Source organism: Petaurus breviceps, unplaced genomic scaffold, assembly GCF_028583685.1.
Source record: "Petaurus breviceps papuanus isolate PSGF00001 unplaced genomic scaffold, PetGlider_PUasm1.0 175, whole genome shotgun sequence".
In the NCBI taxonomy this organism is placed as follows: Eukaryota; Metazoa; Chordata; class Mammalia; order Diprotodontia; family Petauridae; genus Petaurus; species Petaurus breviceps.
In genome coordinates this window covers 35,273,912-35,300,262 of record NW_027185764.1, presented here as the reverse complement: position 1 = coordinate 35,300,262, position 26,351 = coordinate 35,273,912, and the positions used below count along the sequence as shown (strand labels likewise).

Genomic DNA, 26,351 nt, shown 5'->3' with positions numbered 1-26,351 from the left:
GTAATAAAAATATGTATTTACCTCCTGAATCTCTTTAATTGTCAGGAACTCTTCCTGTATCCATATATCTGACAGTTTTTTTTTCATTTTCCTTTCTCATTTGCTTATAATATCCCCCTTTATGTCTAAATCATATACCCATTTTTTTTATCTTATGTTGGTGTACAGTGTGAGGAGTTGGTCTGTGCCTACTTTCTGCCATATTGCTTTCCAGTTTCCCCAGGAGTTTTTGCCTAACAGTAAGTTCTTGTCCCACTAGCTAGATTCTGTAGATTTATTAAAATCTATGTTACTAAGCTTATTCCCTTTGGTAAATTGTTACTAGTTATTACATTGATCAACTACTATATTCCTTATATAGTACCAAATTGTTTTTATAATTACCAATCTGTAGTATAGCAAACTATACTATATCTGGCATACTGGGTTTCCTGACTTTATATTTTTTCCCATGATAATCTTTTGATAGTCTTTTTAACTTTTGTTCCTCTAGAAGAATTTGTTATTTTCCCCTAACTTTATGAAGTAATTATTTTATATTTTGATTGGTATGGCATAGAATAAGTAAATTAATTTAAGTAGTATTGTTATTTTTATTATATTGGCCCAGTTTACCGCTTAACAATGAATATTTCTCCAATTGTTTTGGTCTATATGTGAAGAGTGTTTTGTAATTGTGTCCAAATAGTTCCTAGGTCTATCTTAGCAAGTAGACTTCCAAGTATTTCATACCGTCTATGGTTATGTTGAATGGAATTTCTCTTTCTTTTCTTACTGGGTTTTATTGGCGATATATAGAAATACTGATGACTTGAGAGTTATTTTATATCCTGCAAACTATGCTAAAATTGTCCATTGTTTTGGGAATCTTTTTTAGTTGATTCTCCCAGGTTCTCCAGGTATGTTGTTTTTCAATTATTTCAGTTATGTCCACCTCTTTGTGACATCATTTGAGGTTTTCTTGGAAAGATACTAGAGTAATTTGCTGTTTCTTTCTCCAATTCATTTTACAAATGAAAAAAAATTGAATCTGGGTTAAGTTATTTCCCAGGATCATGCAGCAAGTAAGTGGCTAAACTGGATTTGAACTCAGGAAGAGGAATTTTAAATGTAGGCCCCGCTCTCTGTCCACTGTGGCACCTACCTGCCCGAGTATACCATCACATCAGTGGAGAAAAAGTGATAGTTTGGTTCCTCATTATCTATGTATTTCAATTTATTTTTCTTGTCTTATGGCTATATCTAGAATTTCTAGTAATATTGAATAATAATAACAATAATAATATCCTTGCTTCAACCCTGATCTTATTAAGAAAGTTACCATCTTATCCCTATTATAGATAATGCTTGCACTTGGTTTTAGACACTACATATCATTTTAAGAAGAACTACAGTTATTCCTATTCTTGTAATGTTTTCAATAGTAAAGGACTCTATATTTGACCAAATATTTTTTCTGCGTCTATTATAAAATCATATAATTTGGTTGATTTTTTGTTGATATACTTATGATTATAGTTTTCCTAATATTGCACCAGCCCTGTATTTCTAGTATAACTTAAATTTAATAATATTATATTATCTTGGGGATATATTGTTATAGTTATCTTCTTAGTATTGAATTTAAAATTTTTATATCAATATTCATTAGGAAAATTGATTTATAGTTTTCTTTCTCTCTACTTGCATTCCCTGCTTTAAGTATCAAAAATCCTTTTTGTTTCATAGAAGGAATTTGGGAGAATTCCTTTTTGTATTTTTTTCCAAATAGTTTATGTAATTTTAGAATTGATTGTTCTTTAAAAGTTTGGCAGAATTGATTTGTAAATTTTGTTTTTCCTTTAGGGCACTCATTTATAGCATTTTCATTTTTTTTCTAAGTTAGGTTTATTTAAGTTTTCTATTACCTATTCTGATAATCTAGGCAATTTTAATTTTTGTAGGTATTCATTCATTTGGATTGTTAGTTTTATTCATACAAATATGGACAGTTTCTGATAATTACTGTAATTTTATCTTCATTGACTGTTGATTCACCCTTTAAATTTTGATACTAGTAATTTGTTATCTGTTTTAAAAATTAAATTGTTTGACTTTTTTCTTTGTTTTTCTTCCCCCATAAACCAGATCCTAATTTTGTCTGGTCAATGGTTTTTAAATTCCCATTTTATTAAGTTCTCTTTTGATTTTTAGGATTTTAATTTTTGTGTGCAATTGGGGTTTTAATTTATACTTTTTTCTGGTATTTTTTTAAGTTGCATGTCCAAATCCTTGATCTACCTTTTTTTTCTCTCTTTTATTGATATAAATGTTTAGAGATATAAAATTTCCCCTAAGTATGACTTTGGCTGCATCCCATAAATTTTTGTGTATTGTCTCATGGTTGCCTTTGACCTATTCATTTTTGAGAATTAGATTAGTTGCTTTCCAATTAAGTTTTAATCTATACTTCCAATATCCTTTACCACATGTAAGTTTTATTGCTTTATGGTTGGAAAAAATGTGCATTTGATATTTGTAATATTTTTATGTGCTAGAGCATAGTAAATTTTCGTGAAGATGCCAAACAGAACTTAGAATAGGTAACTTCTTTCCATTACTGTTCAATATTTCCAAAGTTCTGTCACAGCAAAATATTCAAAAATTTTGTTTATTTCCTTAATTTCTTTTTTGTTTATTTTATGGTTATATTTACTAGATCTTGGAGAGTTAATGTCCCCCCACTAGTACAGTTTCACTGTCTATTTCTCCTATAACACATTTAACTTTTCCTTCAGTATTTGTATGCAATACCATTTTGTGCATATATGTTCAGCACTAATACTTATTTTCCATGGTACTTTTAACAAAATGTAATTTCCTTGAATAACTCTGTGTGTCTTTTTGTTTCAAGTGTGTCACTTGTAAGCAACACATTTTTGGATTCTAGTTTCTAATCCATTCTCCTATTCTCTCTCCCAATTTATGGGTAAGCTTATGTCATTCACATACATAGTTATGATTGCAATGTATTTGCCTCTATCCTATTCTCTTGGATTTAGCCTTCTGATTGTTTCTACATTGTTCGCTCCTCAAAAATCTGTTTTCTTTCAGATTATTTTCTTGCTTAATCTGCCCTCCCTCTTATCAAAGTCCCTCCTCTTCCTTTGTCCTTTCCCTCTCTGTTGGATAAGATGACTATCTATACAAAACTGTATGTGTACTATAAACTCTCCTCGCCTTGAACCAGTACAGATGAGATTGAGTTTCAAGCATTGTTCACCCCCACACACACACACACACAATTATCCCCTCCATTGTAAAAATGGAAAAAAAACCTCTTCCTTGTGAGATTCTTTTATATGAGATAATTTTCCCCTTTCATCTTTTCCCTTACCTCTTTTCTTATTGAACACCTCAGTGCAAACTCTTCCATTCTTCTGCTGAGATAGATTAACATAATAAACACATACTCATGCCCTCTAAGTAGACTCTTTTTTAAAAATTTAAACATATGCAAAATAAGAAAAGAAAAGCATTGCCATGTACACAGCAGAACACTAGAAGATTTAATATGAAGCAATATATTTCTGTTTCAAGAAAACCAATATTATAAGCACTATACATTATTTTCAAAACTGTCCATCTATTTTTTGCTTCCCTGTAGGTTTTCTTTTGTTCTCTGCTGTGCATTTTAACATTATTTTCCCCTTCTCTCACTCCCCTCCAAAGAAGGCTACAATTAAGTAGGTGTGTGTGTATCGATAGATATATTGTTTTTATGTGTGTATATATATGTATATTATATATGTGTATGTGCACACACATATACACATACATATACATAGATATTTATGAACATACACATATATAAAGATATGCACTCAAACACATATATGTGGGACTATGTTAGACCTATATCTCCTTGTCATTTGTTTCTCTGAAGGTGGATAGAATCTTCCTTCATAAGTCCAAGGCTTTCCATATTTTTCTAAAACCACCAATTCATATCCTACATCAAAACAATGTTCTGACCCAATCACATTCCATATGAGAGATCCTATATAAGATTTTTTCCCCCAAATTTTATGCATTCTTTCTAATCTTGGCTACATAGGTTTTATTTAAACAGGAATTTTTTTAACTTAAATAATTAAAATTATCCATTTTCTACTTCAACAGTCCTCTTTCCATATAATATTGTTAAGGGTCTAATGCTACTCAATCTAGGTCCTTCTCATCTTTTTTCCCCTGGTTTCCTTGAAGTTCCTGGCCCTCTGCTCTTCTAAATGAACTTCCTGACTCAGTAAGATAATGTTTTAGTAATTTGATTGAGATGACATTATGTAAGTAGATTAAATAGGTAAAATTGTCATTTTTATTGTACTTACTTTACCAACCTATGCACACTAAATATTACATCAATTATTTAGATCTAACTTTGTATTAAAGGTATTTTTGTTTATATTTATATAGTTCCTGTGCCTGTTTTGGCAGGTATATTCTTATCTTTTTTTTTTTAATATTGTCTAGTTATTTTATATGATCTTAAAACTACTGATTAATGTAGTTTCCCTATTTTTCTCTTTGATTAAATCTATTTTAGCTTTAATTTTGTCTGAAATCATAACTACTATCCCTGCTTTATTACATAATAATTTCTACTCCTGACATTTGTTTTATATTTCTGTTGTATCTGTCATTGTAATAGCATTTGCTCAAAGTAACATATTGTTTAATTCCAATTTTTGTTCTGCTATTCATTTCCATTTTATGGGTAAATTCATCCCATTATATTTTAAATTATAATTACTTGTATATTTTTCTCCTTCCTAGTTTCCTCACTATCCTTTTCATACTATTCCTAAACTTCCTCACTCTTCTACTTTACTTCTACCCAGTACCTTGCCCTCCTATTCCTAAACCTACCACCCCATCCAACAATCCCTCTCCTAGTCCTCTACCTATGCCCTATCCCCTTCCTTCTTATTTCTTCCTGAAATTAGAAGACATTTATACTCTTACTTATGTATGTATGTATGTATGTATGTATGTATGTATTGTTCCCTCTTTAACCCATTCTGATGAGAGTAGGGTTCCAGAACTACCAGCTTTCCTCCTTCATCTAATTCCTCTATATCAGTTCTTCCTCTCATACCTTATTTGTCTGAGATAATTACTCGTTTTATACATAATTTTACTTTTCAGAATCATATCACAATCTCCTCTACACCAATCTTTTTTTCAAAACACCCAATTAGAAAAAAAACAAACTACCCAATTGCTAAAGACAATCTTAGAAATGCAGCTTACATTTCTACCTGTAATAAGTAAAAAAATATATATTCTTATTGAATCCTTTGTAATTAGTCTTTGATATTAATCTTATATTTCTCTTGGATCTTGTATGTTGAAAATTCTATTAAGTACTACTCTTTTTGCAAAAAAATCCTGGAAGTCTGTCAAATCATTAAATGTCTTTTTTTTGTATTCAGGATTATACTTAATTTTGTTGGGTAGATTTTTGCCATAGCCACAGGTCTTTTATTTATTTATTTTTTGATTGGTAGTATTCAAAGACCTGCAGTCTTTTAGTATAACTGCTGCTAGGTCTTGTGTGATTCTAATTGTGGCTCTGTCTTATTTGATTTTTTTTTTCCTTATTGCTCCTTATATGCTCTTCTTAACCTGGGGCTTTTGGAGTATGACTTTTATTTTACTCTATGTTTTCCTCATGGGTTCTCTTTTAGATGGAGCTCGGTGGATTTTTTCCTATTTCTTCTTTCCCCTCTTATTCTAACACTCGAGGAAAAGTTTCTTTAATTATTTATTTTATTATTGTATTAAGAATATTTTTTATTGTAGCTTTCAGATAGTCTGATTACTCTTATGCTTTCTATTCTTGATCTGTTCTCCAGACCAGTTGTTTCTTTTATATGATGTTTCACATTCTCTACTATTTTTTCATTCTTTATATTTCATTTTATTATTTCTTGTTCTCTTATAACTATGCTGCCTCCCCTTTATGAGTTCTAATTTTAAAAGGCCCATTTTCTTCTTTAGGATTCTAAATCTACTTTTCCAGTTGTTTGATTTTCTTTTCATAATCTTATTGTTTTTCTTGGATTGTTTTTTACTTCATTAAAATTATTCTTCAATCTCTCTTATTTGAATTTTGAAATCTTTTTCAAGTTCTTTTATGAATTATTTTGGGGCAGGTGATCATTTTATATTACTCTTTGGGGTAGGAGAGGCATTTTTTTTTCTTTTGCTTCAATATCATCCTCTGAAGATTAGCCCTGGTCTTCTCTTTTCTTTTTTGTTTTTTAATAAAGCAATTGGGGTTAAGTAACTTGCTCAAGGTTGCACGGCCAGTTATTTCTGGGTGTGCTGCTAAGTATCTGAGCCCAGATTCGATCCCCAGGTCATCCCAACACTGGGGCTGGTGCTCTTATTCACTGAGCCACCTGGCTGCCCCTAAGCAATTGGAGTTAAGTAACTTGCTCAAGGTTACATGTCCAGGTGTTTCTGGGAGGGTGCTAAGTGTCTGAGCCCAGATTAGATCCCCCAGTCATCCCAACACTGGGGCCAGTGGTCTTACTCACTGTGCTACCTGGCTACCCCAAGCCCTGGTCTTTTCTATTCCCATAGTAACTGTCTATGGTTAAGTTCTTTCATCTTTGCCTTTTCTTCACTTTTTTCATTCATGTCTTGTGGAGTCATTAGTTTGCACTTACTTAATTCTAAATTTTAAGAAATTATTTTATCCAGAGTGGTTTTGGCCCTCTTTTGTTCATTTTGTCCCATTCTGATTTTAGGGTGTTTTCTTCTCCAAGGTTTTGTACCTCTTTGACCATTTGAGAAACTCATTACTTTTGTTCCTCTTTTACTGAACTGCTAATTATCTTTTCCTAATATTCTTACACAGATATCATTTCTTTTCCAAATTTTTTTTCCTATACTATACTTATTTGATTTTTTATCATTTGTTATCAGTTTCTTTAACTCTTCTAGGAATTTTTAATTTGACTTGTATTCAATCTGCCTTTTTTCTTTGAGGATTTAATTGTAAATGTTTTCAATATATTTTCTTCTGAGGTTATGCCTTGAACTTCCCCATCACCACAGAAGATTTTATAGTCAGATTGGTGTTGTTTTTATTGTTGTTTCCTTATTATTACAGCTTTTTTTAAAAAAAAAATTTGAACTTTTGTTACAGTTGGGTTCAGCATACCTCTGCTGGGGCAGGGGGGAAGGGATGGAAGGGACTAATTGTCCTGAGCTTCAGTCTTTTATGTCCTTATGCTTTCACAACTAGATCTGTGGTCCTGTACATTTGTGGTGCTTATAAAGTGTTATGATTCAGGGAGAGATCGGATCACTATTCTTCTGCTCTGAGCTGTGGTCCTTATGTAGAGCCTCTGTTTCATCATTACAATCTCTCCTCTCCATCCTGGAATTGGGACCTGCAACTGGGTAATGGGTGAAGGAGTTGTCAAATGGCACCTAGTCCTTCACTGAGTGTTAGTACAAGGGTTCTCTGGAATCCCTTTCTGACCAGATGTTTGGTCTTTTTATTGTCCCTGTATATTGGGCATACCTAGTGCCACTGTTTCCGTTGTCTCCTCTGAATCTCACAGCCAGTGCCACAGCCCATTATCCCAGTGCCTGCAAATCTTTCTTTCTGTATCCCTAAAGAGTCTTTGCCTCCAAAATTGACCTGCTGTGACTTTTAGTTGACTTTCCTCAGAATTTGATTTGGTATTTTCTATACTTATTTTGTAAGACAGGGTTTGGATGAGGTTTGTCAGTTGTGACCCTTCACTCTGCCATCTTGACTGTCATTTGAGCTCTGTGATCATTTTTTGTTGTTTAATTCCCAAAACTTTAGTCTCATTTCTGATGCCTTTTTTGCAGGGAGAAAAAACTCCATTTAAATCTGTGGGCTACAAGATGAGGCACATAGTCCATCACTTTTATTAAATGGTAGAAGAATCTGAAAATCTTTGCCAACTTCATATGTTTATCTTAAAGAATGACAGCAAAGAGCTGCTATCTTCAAATGACCTGTCAGCAGTAATTACGTTTCTAGTTATTTCGTTAAGAAATTCAGTGTTTGGCTAAATGTGTGTCTCTTGCTTACAGTCTCTCTGTACTATAATGATGTTCCATCTAATGGAAACAGCCCTGGAAATTGGAAAGGCTAATGTGTAGAAATGACCTGAAGCATTTCCTACCCAAGGTGTGAACCTCAGCTTTTTAGTGTATCCAAATGGAGATACCCTGATCGTTTTAATCAGCATGCTTCATTTGCTGCATGGAAACACTATAAATATTTAATCACAGTGCAGTCAAAACTGGATTGATGCCACTGTTTTATAATGAATAGATAGCCATACTATATTGAGTACTAATGCACTCTCATACTCCAAAGTCACTGAAATGAGAGTGTACCAGTCATTCCTTATTTTCACTTTGATTAGGCAAAGGAGTTAAGATGCTAGTGATTGCTTCTGTGAAGGAAACTTTGCCTTTTTATGAACTGTAGTCAATTTTTAACAATTTGCTGTACAAAATTGTCATTGAAAATGTTATTTTAGTCTGCTTTTATGCTGGTAATGTTGTAATTACAACATCCCCATCTAAAATCACCCATCTGTATATATGTGATTAATGTAATATAACATTTACAAATGCAAACTCATAATGCAGGGAAAGTTGAAATAAAGACTCTTACAGCAGAGCCAATCTACACTGCACATTTTTAATACTTTGCTGAGTTAGAAAGTGAAGTGTCCTTAATTGGAAATGTCTGAATAGTTCAACATTCTTAACAGAGCTTGCAGTGGCAGTAAATTAATGTTGTAAAATTTTTTTAATGTATCTTTCTGGACTTTTCAAATATACTGGGAAGCATTTCAGAACTGTTCTTTAGAGTGTATGATGGTTAAGATAATAAAATTGAGTGATCAGACCCTGTGATAGGGTCTTGGGATGTCTTTTTTTTTTCTCAACTTCATTCAAACTCTCCTTATGAATAGACCTAAGACAAAGTGAGGGGAGAAATATATAATTAGTATAGGCGTATTCATCTCATTGATCAAACATTTTGAATTGAGTCTTTTAGCAAGACTGTTCTGGCTATGTCAGGTGTTAGATATAATCCAACTAAGAATTTTCTCAAGTTGAAAGAGGAATAGAAAACATCAATGAAAGAAGGAAGAGAAATTGTAGAGACAACTTAGTTGGAATGGAATCTGAAAAAAAGAAACAAAAGAATCTGATAAATCTGAAGCATAATTTGTTCTTTCCCCAAGAACCATATGTTTGAATTAGAAATTTTCTCATCATTAAGTTATTCCATGGTTCTTTCATTCCCTTTTCTCTTATTGGAAATCACTTGGGTTTAGGGTATGCCAAGAGTCTTGGATATATTCTCTTTGTGAATTAAAAGCTATAGTATGTTCCTTTATAGTATTGTTTGTTGTAATCATGTTTTTTTTTTATAAATGTAATCTACCAGACTAGGAAATAGATCAGTTAGAAACCACCCTTTCCCCCATTTAAAATGAGCAAAAGTTCTTCAGGAAAAACATTTCTGTGAAAAGCATGACTAAAATATGTACCCTAACATTTTTTTGAGAATACAAATGATTGATCTAACATTAATTCATTAATTCATTTAGAGGGAGGCAAATATATAGTGGAAGACTGTTAAATATAGTCTGCTAGCTAGATATTGATGCCTTTATTTTTTAAATGTTTCTTGTATACAAAAGATTGTTGGATTTTGTTATGAATTATGTCACTCATTTTATTTTATTGCTAATTCATTCACATATGAAGTTATGGCTGTTAAACTTGTGTTTTTCTCAATGTGTTTCTTTAATTTTGCTTTTTTTTAATCCCCATTTTAAAAAATCAATACTTTGTCCCTGAAATTAGTTTTGTTTAAACAACTTTTTTTTATTTTTTTACTTTAAAAAATGCTTTATTAACTTCTGATTTACATCATTCATTTCCGCCAGATTTTGAGTTACAAATTTTCTCCCCGCGTTGCACCACCCACCACCCCAAAAATAGCAGTCCCACAGGATATCCCCTCCTCCAATCTGCTATCTCCCATACCCCTTTTGAGTTTTCCAGTGGATCTCTATGACTCACTGCCTGTATATCTTATTTCCCAATTACATGTAAGATGGCATTAATAATAGTATATATATATATATATATATGTATATATATATATTTGAATATTTGATTTTAAAAATTTCAATTCCAGATTCATTCCCTTCCTTCCCCATCACCCACCCCCGCTGGGAAGACAAGCAGTTCAGTATAGGTTGTACATGTGTGGCTAATGCAAAACAATAACATAGTAGATATATTGTGAAAGACTGACTACACTTCCCTCCCTCCCATCTCATCTCCCACCTGCTCCACTCTCCACCCTGATTCCTTTCCTTTTCAAAAGTGGGTGCTTCCAACTTACCTCTCCTCAAGCCTGCCCTCTCTTCCATCATTCCCCCTCTCATCCTCCTCCCCCCTATTCTCCTAGAGGATGAGATACCCTATTTAGTGTGTATTTCACTCCCTCCTCAAGCCAGATTCAATGGGAATAAGGTTTACCCATTCCCTTTTGCCTTCCTATTCTTCCCCTTCATTGTAACCATTTTCCCTTGCCTCTTCTGTATGAGAGAGTTTACCCCAATCTGTCTCTCCCCATCTCCTCTCATTATATTCCTCTCACCTCTTAATTTCACCTTTTAAGTATCATCCCTTCCTGTTAAATTGGTCCTGTGCCCTCTATCTATGTATATCTGTAAACCTATATACACACATTCACATATGTATTCATATGCCCATATACCCTCATATGTAGACATACACACACACATATATATATATATGTATGTATGTGTGTGTGTATTTCTAATCCCTTCAACTACTGAGAAAAGTTTCATAAGTTACAATTATTGTTTTTCCATGTAGGAATGTTAATAGCTCAACTTTGATAAGTTCCTTATGATTTCTTTTCCCTGTTTACCTTCTCATGCTTCTCTTGCTTCTTGTATCTGAATGTCAAATTTTCTATTCAACTCTGGTTTTTTCATCAAGAATGATTGAAAGTCTTCTATTCCACTGAATGACCATATTTTCCCCTGAAACATGATACTCAGCTTTGCTGGGTAGGTGACTCTTGGTTTTAATCCCAGCTCCCTTGACCTCTGGAATATCACATTCCAAGCCCTTCGATCCCTCAGTGTAGAAGCTGCCAGATCCTGGGTTATCCTGATTGTGTTCCCACAATATTCAAATTGCTTTTTCCTGGCTGCTTGTAATATTCTCTCCTTAATCTGGGAATTCTGGAACCTGGCTATAATATTCCTAGGAGTTTTCTTTTGAGGATCTTTTTTCAGGAGGTGATCAGTGGATTCTTTCAACCTCTATTTTGCCCTCCAGTTCTAAAACATCAGGGCAGTATTCTTTGAGAACTTCCTGGAGGATGCTTTCTAGGTTCTAACTTTGGTCATGGCTTTTAGGTAGTCCAATAATTTTTAAATTATCTCTCCTGGATCTATTTTCCAGGTCAGTGGTTTTTTCCCCATGAGATATTTCACATTGCTTTCTATTCTTTCATTTATTTGGATCTGTTTAACAGCATCTTGATTTCTCATAAAGTCATTAGCTTCCATTTGCTCCAATCTAATTCTGAAGCAATGATTGTCCTCATTGAGCTTTTGAGATTCTTTTTCCATCTGGCAAATTGGACTTTTTAAGGCATTCTTCTCCTCATTGCCTTTTTGAGCCTCCTTTGCCATTTGAGTCAGTCTGTTTTTTAAGGTATTATTTTCCTCAGTCAGGCTGTTGACTCTCATTTTATAATTTTCTTGCATCGTTCTCATTTCTCTTACCAATTTTTCCTCCACTTCTCTTATCTGCTTCTTAAGGTCCGCTATGGCTTGTAACCAGCTTGTATTTTCCTTTGAAGCTTTTGGTGCAGGAGTTCTGACTTCACTGTTTTCCTCCTGTTCCATGCCTTGCTCCTTCTTTTTCCCAAAATAGGAGTGTAATGTTAGAATCTTCTGTCTGATTTATTTCTTTTGCCTGCCCATTTTGCCACTCAATTATTTGACTTTTGGGCTTTTTGCCACAGTAGGACTCTGCCACCAGACAGGGGAGCTTTCGTCCCAAACGCTGGGGTTTTCTAAGCTGCCAGAGATATTAGATGGGTGCCCTCTCTGAGGTCTCACAAGCTCGGGTAAGCTGGACACACACCCCAGGACCTCCACCCTAGACTGCAATCCAGATCCAAGCAGGTTAAAGCAAGAGCGATTACCCCTCAGACTGGTGCTTAGTTCCCCTACACTCTGCAGACCAGGAGCTGAAGCTGTCAAGTGGTGCTGGCTGGCTGTGCTGGTGTCTCAGAGACTTCTGGCCCCGGAGGTGAAAGCCACGCACTGGCCCACACTGGATTCCAAAGTCCAGACTGCACTGGCCTCTCACCTTGTCCTTCGCATCTATGTGTTGATAAATCTGGAAATGGCCACAGCTGCTGCTGTTCTAGAGTCCCTCTGGCCAGGGCTGGTCAGGACCACCCTGGGCTAAAGCCTTGGTGTGGGTCTGGGCTGGGCTCCCACAATGTTGTGCTGGATTTCTGCAGGCCTGCTGGGCTGTCCTCAGCGGGAGGTTAGCTTCTCTGTGTCATTTTGTGCGTTCTGCAGCTCCAAAGTTTGTTTAGAGTCCCCTTTTCACATGGATTGATGAAGGTGGAAGCCTGAGCCACAGGAAGGTCGTGCTTCTACTCCACCATCTTGGCTCCTTGTTTAAACAGCTTTGATGCTAATCTATTTCCACAGTCTCTCTCTTTCTGTGTTTGTATTTGCATAATCATTAGATTTTACACAAATTTTTCATTCCTTTTCTTTCTATTTATTTAGTTACCTAATTTCTCTTCTTTTTTTCCTTCCCCTTTTCTAGTTAGAGTGGTTAGTTCATAAGCTTACCTCCTTGTCCAAGTTTTTATTTTAGTGAATTCCTTTTTCTTAGTTTTTCTTTTCTTTGCTTTCTTTATTATTTCTCATCCCTTACAACCTTTTGATTTTCTTTTCTTTTGTGTCCTACACCCTTACCTTATTTCTTTTTTATTTCTGTGTCCCTCATGGATTTGAAACTTCTAAAGTACTAAGTTTTATCTTCTTCTAACTAATTTATATGTTATTGACTTATAGATCTTCCTCTGTCTTCCCTTTTTTCTCATGTAACTTGCTTTGGATGCACCAGTGTTATGAGATAAATAATGTCACATAGAAGCAGTACCACAGTATGGTCAAAATACCCTGTGTACCAAACATTATGGCCTATACTTAACTCCACCCTCGCCATGCTCAATCTCTTTCCCAAAGGTCATAAACTCTTACCATGTTTCTCCCATCACCATTATCATTCTAGCTGCAAACTGTCCCTATCCATCTACTGACCCCTACTGCCAGTTCAATTTCCCAGCTGGCTTGTGCAAAAAGGAGGGCAAAGAGAAGTAATCTCCCCTTCAACTTTAGATCTCTCATCTATCGCTCCACCCGAGGATAGAGGAATGATACCCTCTACTCAATGATGACCATCCCCACACTTGGTCATATTCTTCACATTCCAGTGGTTCTGCATTCCTGTAGAACATCATCCAAAACTCATTCTATACTCCTTATAAACCAGTACTCATGCCAATCCCCCTCAATGCTCCCACACAAAGTTTCATCTTAAGTCCACACAAACCTTCCACTGGGCCTTCTTGTAAAGTCAACCATGAGCAGCTTTCCTGCAGACTGCTGCTGTAAATGACTTTAAGGATCTAATCATAGTATAGTGAATATACTAATAATAATATAGTGAACTCTCTATTTCATCAAAACATTCAAGAAACTAAAGCACAAAATTCACAACAATATAACATAACAACTTATTACTAAGGTGGCCACATAGTCTTAAACAAAATATATCATTCAGTAAGTCACAATCTCCTCAATCAATAACAGTATCCAAGTAAAGTCCTCTTTCATCTTGACTCTAAGGCTGGCTTTCAATCATCCTTAAGCCAATCATTCTTAAGGGGTAGCATTAAGTAAAAACTCCATCCACTCCTAGGTCACAGTAAATTACCATCTCTTCAGTCAACATAGAGTACCCAAGTAAAGTTCTCTTTTATCTTGACTTGAGCCTGGTTTCCAAACCCAACAGCTCTTCCTCCTCCATGGGCTGACTGCTTCCAACTCTTGCCTCGATTCACACATAGGCAGCTCTTCTAGTTCTTTCCTGAATTCACACATAAGCAGCTGTCTTAGACAGCTCTCATCTCTTCTGGGTTCTATATCTCAACTTACTGCTCCACTCCAAGCTCTTTGGAGTTTCTGTTTCTAGGAAGACAAACTTAATAAGCTATAACACGCATTGCTAGAACTATTATCTCAATTCACTTTCTATCTGACAAAGTAACACAAATAAAGAGACAAGGCTTCTGTCTGAGAATTCAAACACAAATTAACAGTGAAGTCCCAGGACTTCTGTAACAGCAGTAAAGTCCTCTTTCAGTACTTCTGTACCAGTGTTATGCCAGGCACAAGCAGCTTTCCAGAGAACTGCTACTGTGAACAGCTTTTAAGCTTCTGATTACACAGTACAGTGAACACTCTATTTATTCCATAACAAATCAGAGCAAAACATTCACAGTAAATCAAGGTACAGCATTCACAATGTTACAACTTATCACAGAAAATCACAATATAGTATTCTCAAAAGCTTATCATTCCAATGGCCACATAGTTTTCACCAAAGTGGTCACAATATTCAGAACAAGGAACAATCATCTCAAAGTACAATAGTCAAAGTTTTCCATTCATGGGGCACACTAAATTAACTCAATCAGTAACGTATTCAGCAATCAATTACTAAGTATAATTAATCACTAAGTACAACCATTAGAGAATACACAAACCCTCCACCCCTAGGTCACTAGTAAACTACAATTTCATCATTACTCAGTACCCAGGGAGGTCTTTTCATCTTGACTTGGGGCCTGTTCTCAGATTCCCTGGATCCCCTTCCATGGTCCCAGATTCTATCTGGGTTCAATGGCAGACAGCTCTCAGTTCCTTGTCCAGCTTAACATATGCGTTGGTTCTCCCTCAAATACCCTAATCACTTAGTTCCTCAACCCCATCATCTTCCATGAGCTACTCCTCCACCCACCTTAGTTAGGCACACAGATGGTCATATTCTTGATCTTCCCAATGCCCACAAATGTACTGCTTTCCTGTTCAAGAATTCTTAAATCTCTTTATCTATTGACTTTTAACCTGTCTTTTTGCCTTTCCTTATATAACCTTATACTTTACCCACACTATGACCTCATTACCTTGACCCTCATTTCTCCTGGGACATATTCCCTGCACTAGGCACTCTCCCCTCTTCTCCCTATCTTGATTCCTTAGTGAACCAATTCAACTCTACACTGTCTTGCTGTTTGGAACACCTAGCTCCCTTATCATACCACTAATTACATTGAGTCAAGTCATACTTGGATTATTCCCAACATTGGCCACTTCTGTTCCTTCATACATGCTGCTAAACAAAGATGGAGGAAAACACATAGCTGTTCCGAGTAGGTCCATGACAGATTTATGTTATATAACCACAACTGGGCCCTTACTGTCACCAGGGATTCCTGATATGTCTCTGTTTTCAACTCACTATCACATTCTCCAATCTCTTTCCAAAACTTTTCATCCCTTCTCAAATCTTGCATGGCTCCTGCATGTCTCTAGGCTGAGAAGCTTGCTTTATATTTTATAGGAAAAAAAAAACTGAGGCCATTCATTAGGAACTCCCTCTGTTCCCTTCTTCCTCAACTCCTTTCATCTACTTTCTCCTCCTTCATTCATCTCACATGATGAAATGACCTTGTTCCTTATCAAGATGAACTCCTCTAGAGTGGCCCAAGGCTGAGAAGAGGGGGAGGGCAGGCTGAGAAAGTAGAAGTGGAAAATGCTTTGCTGACATTTCGTGGTGGTGGCATGTGCACGAATTTCCACTATGGAAATCAAAGGTAAAAAAAAAAAATCACAGGAAAAGGTGGAAAGATATCACAAGGGAAAAAAAGAGATTTAAAAAGGACAATGATTCTAAATCTTCAAAGAAGTTTCCGAGTAAAGGTGATGAAGGAAAAGGACCTAAATTCAGCTCCAAGAAGTTTGAGAAAAGTAACACAAAGCCTGGGAAAACAGGCCTGAAACAATTCAAGAATAAGCAGCAAGGGGACATGTTGCCGAAGAAAACTGGCACAAAACAGTTCAAAAATAAACAGGAAGGGGACATATTGCCCAAGAAGACTGGCCTGAAACAGTTAAAGAATAAACAGGAGGGGAGCATGTTGCCTAAGAAAACTGGCACAAAACAGTTGAAAAGCAAACAAGAGGGGGACATGTTACCCAAGAAAAATGGTACAAAACAATTCAAGAATAAACAGGAGGGAAACATGTTGCCCAAGAAAAATGGTGCAAAACAATTCAAGAATAAACAGGAGGGGGACTTGTTACCCAAGAAAACTAACCTGAAACAGTTCAAGAATAAACAAGAAGGAAACAAGTTGAAGGTGAAAAGAAATTTCCAACCTGAGGGCGGAGGTGAAGAGACAGCAGCTAAGAAACCCAAGTGGGATGACTGAAAAAGAAAAAGAAAGAACTAAGGCAAAGCAGACAACTCAATGATAAAAGCAACTATGACACCGTTTTCAAGGCAAAGCAAATATGGGAACCCCTAAGAAGAAAAAATTGTGACAAAGAAAAAGGAACAAAGTTGATGAGTGAATTAAAGAAGTTGATTCAGGGCAAGATTAAAAGTATTTCATTTGCACGTGATTCAACCCATATTATCCAGTGTTCCATTCAATATGGTAATGGGGAACAAAGGAAAGAAGCATTTGAAGAATTAAAGGAGAATTGCGTTGAATTGAGTGAGGTGAAATATTCCAGAAATGTCTTTAAGAAACTTCTCATGTACGGAAATGAATCACAAATTTCAGAAATAATAAAAAGTTTTAAAGGCCAAGTGTGAAAATTGTTGCACCATGCAGATGCATCGGTAGTGGTGGATGTGCTTACAATGACAAAGCAATTTTGGAACAGCGGAATATGCTGATAGAAGAGCTCTATGGGAATACATTCCAGCTTTACAAGTCTACAATTCACCCAACTCTGGAAAAAGTGTTAGAGGTACAGCCTGATAAACAAGAGGCTATTATGGATGAAATGAAACAGATTCTTACACCAATGGCTCAAAAAGAAACCGTAATGAAACATTCACTGGTACATGAAGTATTCTTGGACTTTTTCATGCATGCACCCCCAAAGCTCAGATCAGAAATGATTGAAGCAATCAGAGAAACTGTGATATACCTTGCACATACACATGACGGGGCTAGAGTAGCCATGTACTGTGTGTGGCATGGCACACTGAAGGACAGAAAAGTTATTGTTAAAACAATGAAGACTTATGTTGAAAAACTAGCCAACGGTGAATATTCTCATTTAGTTTTGCTGGCAGCCTTTGATTGTGTTGATGATACTAAGCTTATGAAACAAATCGTTATGTCGGAAATCATCAATTCCCTGCCGAATACAGTGAACAATAAATATGGAAGGAAAGTTCTTTTGTATTTACTAAGTCCTAGAGATCCTGCACACCTTGTAGCTGAAATCATTGAGGTTCTACAGAAGGGTAATGGAAATGCATATAGCAAGAAAGATAGTATAATCCGCTGTAAGGAACTCTTGGAGTCTATTTCTCCAGCCCTGTTAAGTTATATGCAGGAGCATGTCCAGAAATTGATGACAGACAAATCAACATGTGTATTTGTTGTTAATGTCCTGGGATCTGCTATTGGAGATGTTTAGCCTGCTTTGAATACCAATCCCAAGATAGCTGCTCCTGAAATGATTCCTGGTGGCAAGGATGGAGAGCTCCACATGGCAGAACATCCAGCTTGATCTCTTGAAATGGTTACTAGAACAAGATGAAAAAATGAAAGAAAGTGGAAGAGAAGGTTCTTTTTCAAGAACATTGGTTGGTGTCAAGAAACTGAAGACCTGGGCAGGACTTAATTGAGGTGCTATTATTCTTTCTCATCTCCGCCAAAGCTCTGATCCAGAAGTGGTAAATAAAGTTAAATCCAGACTGAAAAGTCTCATCCCCACATTGGAAAAAGAGGAAAAACAGCAAAGGCATGGCTGCTTTACTTGAGAAACTAAAAGCTTAAGTGGAAAATAATAGAGAAGAATGAGAATGAACCACTCTTCCTGGTGATTCAGGTGAAGGATACCATCTAGTTTTGTCTTTGGGGGGAGCCTTTTATATAATATATATAATATATATTATATAAATGTTTTCATAGAAATGTCTATTTCTAAAATAGCTTCTGAAATATATATATATATATATAAAGATGAACTCCTCTACTTTTTCAAGTGATCCCATTCCATCAAATCTCCTACAACAGGTTGCTCCCTCTGATATTCCCACTTTCACTTATTTTCAATTTTTACCTATTTAATGGATCATTTTACTGTCCACAACATGCCCATGTCTCCCTTATCATAAATAAAACTCAGTTGATCTTTCCACCCCTGCTATCATCCAACACTTTTTTTGCCTTTTGTAGCTAAACTCCTTGAAAAAAAATATCTAAAATAGATGTCTCCACTTTATCTCCCCTTTCTCTGTCTTCTTAAACCCTTACAGTCTGATTTTAAACCTTATCACTCCATAAAAACTGCTTCCTCTTAAGTTACTAATGAGATTTTAGTGGTCAATCCAATGGCCTTTTCTCAGTCTTCATTCTTCTTAACCGATCTGCTTTGACCCTACTGATCACTCTGTCCTCCTTGATACTCTCTTCTCTGTAGGTTTTCAGAATACTGCTCTCTCATGGTTTTCCTCTTCCGCGTCTATGCTCTTTCTTTGCCTCCTTTGCTTAAGCCTCCTTGAGATCACATCCTCTAAAGTTGGTTGTCCCTCAGGGGTCTGTCTTGGGCACTCTTCTCTTCTCCCTCTATACTACTTTATTTCATTATCTCATCATCTCCCATAGATTTAATTGCAACCTCTGTGCTAATGATTGTCAAATCTACATATCATTTCCTGCCCTACGCTCTCTGATAACCTCCAATCTGGCATAACCAACTACCTTTCAAACATTTCAAACTGGATGTCCAGTTGACATCTTAAACACATTATATTCAGAAGTGAATATATTGTTTTCTGCCTAAGACTACTCTGTCATCTTCCTTTCCCATAAAAGGCAAAAGCTTCCTCCTAGTTCCTCAGGTTCAAAAACTAGGAGGCATCCTAGATTCTTTACTATTTCTCACTACATCCCCATATCCAAGACCTGTTGCCAAGACCTGTCAATTTCATAATTACAGCATTTCTGGAATAGCCTCCTTTTTCTCCTCTGATATTGCCATCACTCTAGTACTGAGCTCTGATCACCTCATGCCTGGACCATTGCAATTTGCTGCTGGTGGGTCTGCCAGCCTCAAGTCTCTCCCCACTCCAATACATTCTCCCTTCCATTAATCCACTAAAGTAATTTTCCTAAAGTCAAGTTTGGATGACATCTCTGCTCATTCAATAAACTCCAATGATTTCCCATTTCCTGATGAATCAAATACAAAATTCTCTATTATTCAAAGTTCTTTATAACCTAGTTCCCTCCTACCTTTCCAGTCTTTTTACAACTTACTCCCTAATACATATTGTTGGATCCAGTGACACTGCTCTCCTAACTGTTCCCTGAACAAGTTGCTCCAGACATTTTCTCTGGCTGTCCCCATAACTGAAACACTCTCCCTCTTCTTCTCCAGCTACTAATGTCCCTAGCTTTCTTAAAGTTACAACAAAACTCACACAAATACACACCAGGAAGTGTAGACTCCTATTAATTTCAATGTCTTCCTTTTTTTAATTATTTCCTATTTATCCTGGATATAGCTTGATGTGTATATATTTATTTGGAGAGTATCCCCTCTATTAGATTGTAAGTTCCCTGAGGGAAGTGGCTGTCTTTGCCACTTTTTGATATCCCCAGTGCCCAGCATATAGTAGTAGCTGATAAATGTTTTTGTTTGATTCAGTGGCTCCACTTAGCTCCAGGATCAAGCTCTATGGTACAAAGTTGAGTTTTACCCAATGGGAATTGCAATGGAGAGTTTCAGTGAAGGTTTTGATATGAAATAATAACATGAATAAATCAGTCATTTAGGAAAATTAGAATGGAAGGAATGTTTAGGATAGGACCATGAATTTAGAGTTAAAAGAGGCCTTAGAGTTTAATAATCCTAAACTCTCTACCATGCTAACTTTATAGATGAGGGATCTGAGTCTTAGAGAGGTGAAGGGGCTTACTTTTGGTAACAAAGCTTGTAAATGACACAGGAAGGATATGAAATCATATATTCTTGTCTCCAATGTCACTCCAAGAGTCATTCCATATATTATACAATGCTGTTCTAGGTCAGAGACTGAAAAGGGAGTCCAGGTATAAAATGATGAGTTCCTGTGTTAAGATTCTGACACAGATATCAAGAAAAATTTAAAAAAATGATGCTTTACTCTTTTGTACATGGCTTTCCTGTTATGGCCTTCATTTTTACATTTTCACAACTCTGAACTTGGGAAAAGATTCAAAGCCCAGCTTTAACTACTTTATTAATAGTGTGAGACCATAAAGTTAGAATTTGAATGCTTGTAGTACCTACCTCACAGGATTAGTTTGTGGATTAAATATGATTCCTTTTATGAAAGCATCTTTTAAATGTGAGCTTGCATCATGATCAAGATGATGATATTTCATTTAAATAAAGAATGCATCATTTTTGTCTTCTACATAGTTTCTATGAGTAATCATCAATCATAGATTATTAATTTCTTCTTTAGACATTTATTTCAAAGAAAAAAATATATGAAGCTTTTTTACTTGTGATGAATTGTTGATAAGAGCCAAAATACTTTTTCAGTAAAAGATACTGTTCCTGATCTTTCTGGAAGTAAAATAGGTAGAATTTATTACCCATTTTTCCCCTTGGGAACGATCCATGAGCTAGAAGTTTTTATAATTGCAAAGATATATTTTCTTTTGCATGATAGCACTATAAACAAATGCTTTCCATCCAGGCAAAATTAAAAAGGAGTCAGGGTTGTATGTTGGAAAGCAAGCTGAGTGTGCAATTAGTGGAACTAAGTTCAAATGTTGGCATTTGCTAACTTTGTGACTTTGAGCAAGTGCATTTAAAAGACTTTGAATGCTACTTCCTTCCTCTGTGAAATGAGAATGTGGTATTCAAGGCTTCTAAGATCCCTATAAACTCTCAATTTAGGATTTTTTTCTCTTTTTGATTTTTGAAATTGTCCTTAATTTTCTTATTTGTTGTTGATGTTGGCACATTAGCATATTAGGAGATATTTTGATAATAGCAAGTTTCTACTTACCTCTTAAATGTCTTTCTGTTGAAATGAAGTGCAATGCAGCTAAAGGAAAAATAAGGAGGTAATCTAGGGGGAATTTATGTTTGAGTTTCTATCTTGTTTCATATTTTGTGATTTCCTTTTTCCTATTAAGTATGAGCAAGTGAACCCTAAGCTTTCAATCTGTGATTAAAGTGTCATCCATTTGACATGGTCATTACTTAATGCTCACTTAACAAAATTTTACAAGATCAAATTACAACAGTGGGAGACATAACAGATGGCCATCTGGCCAGAATCCATGCATGGCTCTACTCTGGGCTTTCTTGAGTCAGCAACAAGGAAGAGTATGCAGGAGTTAAGGAGCCAAAGCAAACAATACCTCTGCTTTCCAGCTGTGATTTTGAATGAACTCAGCTGTGACACCTTGCCTGGGTGGGAACTAGCCCTCTCTTAGTCTAGCTGGAGTATGTCTGACACTCAGTGCTCTCTCTGCTTTATAATGAAGAGACAGGTGTCAGAGATCAGATTCCAAAAGCTCAACTAGAAATCATTTCTCAGTCCCTGCTCTTAGGTTCAAAATTAGTTGCTCTAGCTTTGAAGAATCACAGTTTATTTCATGGAACTCATCCACTTGTAAGGAAAAAGATGAAGTTATCCTAAGTCTGATTTAGAGCAGAAGCTACACATAGCATATGGAAAGAAAAAATTGGTCTTGGCCCCAGGCCTTCTATTTATGACAGCTTTTAAATAGCATTAAAAATTACCACGTAGGGAATAGGAAAGAGCTCTGAATTAACAAGGATCATAGGTGTCACACACATGATTTTTTTTGGTAGAAAGCTATCAGTTGATTTGGGTGATTTTGAGAATTATGTTTTAATCTCCAAAAAGCAAACCATAATTCCTGATCACTATAACTTGTTCGTTAATTGGCTACTATATATATTCACCTTGATAGATAGTATGGTGACTAAAAGAACTAAGGTATCATTCCCATACATGGATCAGTTGTCTAGTTGTTGAGTTAGAACAATTAGAAAACATGTATCTATGTATACACACATATAATTTGTTATGTGAACAGTACTGTTTTAAGAAAACATTAGTGCTTAATGCTTATGATAATAGATAATACAAAAAGGATCTGAGGTGGGTTTTTTTTTTGGGGGGGAGAGTTGAGGAGGGTGTAGAACTCCTTACCTCTCCATCTCCTCACCATGAATCTAAGGCTTAATAGAGAAGTGCTAAGAAATTGTCTGAGGAAACCAAAAGGTAAGTGACTTGCCCATGGTCACACAATTAGTGTTAGAGGTGGAATTCAAACCCACTTCTTCCTATATCTAAGTTTAACACTCTATCTCACTATTCCTTGTCATAACACAGATAGAAAACATTATTCTGTCCTGTCTTTGGTTGACAGTGTATTATGCTCTGCAAGAAAAAATAAAAGTCAGGGAAGCAAGAGAAGCCAATTTTAAATTTGTGTTTTACGTAGTACTACTTCTCCCTCCCCCAAATTCTATCCATGATCTCTTTTTAGATGGATTTTATAAAGAATGGCAGCTGCATTTGTTTCCCAGGGAGCTGGTCTATAGCATTCTGCTTGGAAGAAGCTCATGATTAGGAATGCTCTGTCTCAGGGAACAGAGGAGGTGCTGTCATGGAACATTAATAAATGTTTGTTGAATTGAATTGACTTCCTATAGAGACAAGAAGGGTGAGAAGAGTGCATTTCCTATGACAGTTTCTATGAGAAGAGAAAGGTTGTTTATTAGATGGATGATGAAAAGAATTTGTACTTTAGCCCTTTTACCCACATAGTGAAATGTGTGTTTGATCTCAAGAAGCCTGAGGATTTCTGTAACCTCCACATGGCATTCACTAATTCCTTTGGCTCCATTTTCCATCTGAAAGATGGGGATCATAGTGATAAATCATCTTCATGGTGATACATATCACAATTATGTTTTAATAGGTTGGAGGCTTTTTTTCCTATTATCATACACTTTTGAAAAACTTATGGGCCTTGTGAGACAATGTAGAAAGCAAAGACCCGCAATTGTTGGTAATGCTGGATACATTAGTGATAGACAAGTTTTGTTAGGTTAACTTTTTATAAGAAAAAAAAGAAAGAAACAGAAGTGTCAAAAAAATTTGTCTTCCTCCTGAATTTGCTACATTATTCAGCTGAAAAATATTGTAAAACAGCTAACCAGTCAGCAGATATTTATTAAGTGTATACTCTAGGTTCAGCATTGTAACAGCAATATGGAAGGTGCAGATGTACCATGAGCTATAACAAAAAGTAATGGGATTTAATTTCTCATGACAACAAAAGATGGATTACAGTAGGTAAGACTATAGCAAAAACATTCATGCTCTTCCAGGGACACCCAAGATCTCTACCAGAACCATTCATTAAAAACATCCCCAAGTTCTCTAAAGTCTTGCACTAAATTCCAGTAGTGTATCCATGCACTCACACACAAACTCTCTCTCTGTCTCTGTCTCTGTCTCTGTCTCTCTGTCTCTCTGTCTCTCTGTCTCTGTCTCTCTCTGTCTCTGTCTCTCTCTCTCTCTGTCTCTCTCTCTCTCTCTCTCTCTGTCTCTCCCTCTCTCTGTCTCTCTCTCTCTTCTGCTCTTCTCTCTCCTCTCTCCCTATCCTTTTCCCTTTCCCTTTCTATTTTTATCTTTCCCTCCCTCCATTTTCCCCTCTCCCCTGGCTTTGAACCCTCAGAATTATGAGAAGTGACATTACCCTGACCCCAAAGCTCGCTTTTTCAGTAAAGAGCAAGCCCTGCCAAGTTAATCTGCCTTCTGTATTTCCTTTGCTCCTCCTATGGCCTTCTAGCCTAGTGAGGGACATATTCTTCAGTATGATTAGATTAGTGAACTCTTCTATTAGATCGTGGACTCCTTGAAGGCAAAAACTGTCTTTTGTCTCTTTTTTATATCCCCAGTACTTAGCACGATACTTGGCACATAGCAAGTACTTAATAAATGTTTATTGATCCATTATAGGTACACCATGACTCACATTTACGTCCATCCTATAAGGGTGAAGGTGGTTCAATATTCAGCACAATTTTTTGGAGCTAAATGAAATTTCTTTTTGTATTGGTTTTGTTTTTTGCCTTTTGGAGGGCAGTTGGGGTTAAGCGACTTGCCCAAGGTCACACGGCTAGTTTTTGTGTTAAGTGTCTGAGGCAGGATCTAAACCCAGGTTCTCCTGACTCCAGGGCTGGAGCTCCACTCATTGTGCCATCTAGTCACCCCTATCAATGAAATTTCAAAAGAATTTCAAACAAGGGAACTTAGGTACAGGGAGATTAAGTAACATGTATATGTACCTAATATAGGAAACAAAAAAAGCATTAGAATACATATACATGTGTAAAAATGTGCATGGATACATTTTATTTTATAGACAAAGGAATGGCAAAACACTCTAGTGTCTTTGCTGAGAAAATCCCAAATGGAGTCACAAAGAGTTAGATACAACTGAAAACTCAAAAGCAGGGAAACATGGCTCTAATACCAGTACCCTCCTTGTCCAGGTTCCATTTGAGAATTAAGCAAGGTAATGACAAATAATTGAACACTTACTAAAGGAGATTCGTTTTAGTCACAGTGGTATGTAGCTTCTCTGGATGTTGTATACTCACACGCCCTGTACCCCATCTACATTTGGAATCATGTCTGATCAGTAGGTCATCAGAATATGACAACTCATGTGTATTCGGATATTCAAAGAATTTGAGAAGCCTTAGACCACATGCAAATGGGACCTTTTATCCAGATGGCTCTATCTCAATGACCAGAAAGCTACATCAGGGAAACTACAGCCAATCAGGTTCCAAGGGCAGTTTTGTCTCCTACAGATAAAGAACCATCCTGTGAGAAAGAGGAGAAAAGTTTTCCAGGGAAATATTGGTCTTACCATAGTTACTAATGACTGATACAGGGCTTTCCCTTCTCAGATAATTAAGTCACTAGCTCCTTCATATACACCTGGAAGAGGCCTCAGAAATGATCTAATCCAATGCGTTCATTTTAGAGATGAGGAAAGCTAATCCTAGGAAAGTTAAGTGATCTATTCAATATCACAGAGATGGTAAATGGCAGAGCTAGAATTTGAACCCATGTTTTCATGTAATAATTACTTCAGTGGATTTATTATCAACCACTTTTTTTTAATGCTTTATTAACTTCTGATTTACATCATTCGTTTCCGCCACATTTTGAGTTACAAATTTTCTCCCCGTTTTTCCCCCACCCATTCCCCCAAAACAGCAGTCCCACAGGATATCCCCACCTCCAATCTGCTCTCTCCCATATTCTCTCCCACACCTGTTTCAACTTTTCCAGTGTATTTCTATGCCTCAGTGCCTGTGTATCTTTTTTTTTCCTTAATAACATGTAAGATGGTATTAATAATAGTATATATATACACACACATATATATACATATATTTGAATATTTGATTTTAAAACTTTCAATTCCAGATTCATTCCCTTCCCCCCCTGCCACCCACCCCCACTGGGGAGACAAGCAGTTCAGTATAGGTTGTACATGTGCGGCTAATGCAAAACAATAACATAGTAGATGTATTGTAAAAGACTGACTATATTTCCCTCCCTCCTATCCCACCTCACACTTGTTCTATTCTCTACTTTGATCCTGTCCCTTTTCAAATGTGGGTGCTTCCAACTTCCGTCCCCCCCAGCCTGCCCTCCCTTCCATCATCCCCCCCTCACATCCCCTTCCCCCCCTATTCTCCTGGAGGGTGAGATCCCCTATTTAGTGTGTATTTCCCTCCCTCCTCAAGCCAGATTCAATAGGAATAAGGTTGACC

The 26,351-nt window shown here is 36.2% G+C and overlaps 1 protein-coding gene and 1 pseudogene across 3 annotated transcripts in view; both read left to right on the top strand.

Annotated features, from left to right (window-relative positions):
- The window catches only part of EDIL3 (EGF like repeats and discoidin domains 3), a 629,193-nt gene that overhangs the window by 260,176 nt on the left and 342,666 nt on the right, over positions 1–26,351 (top strand). The window lies entirely within an intron of this gene.
- On the top strand, positions 16,066–18,383 carry LOC138159092 (pumilio homolog 3-like; annotated as a pseudogene).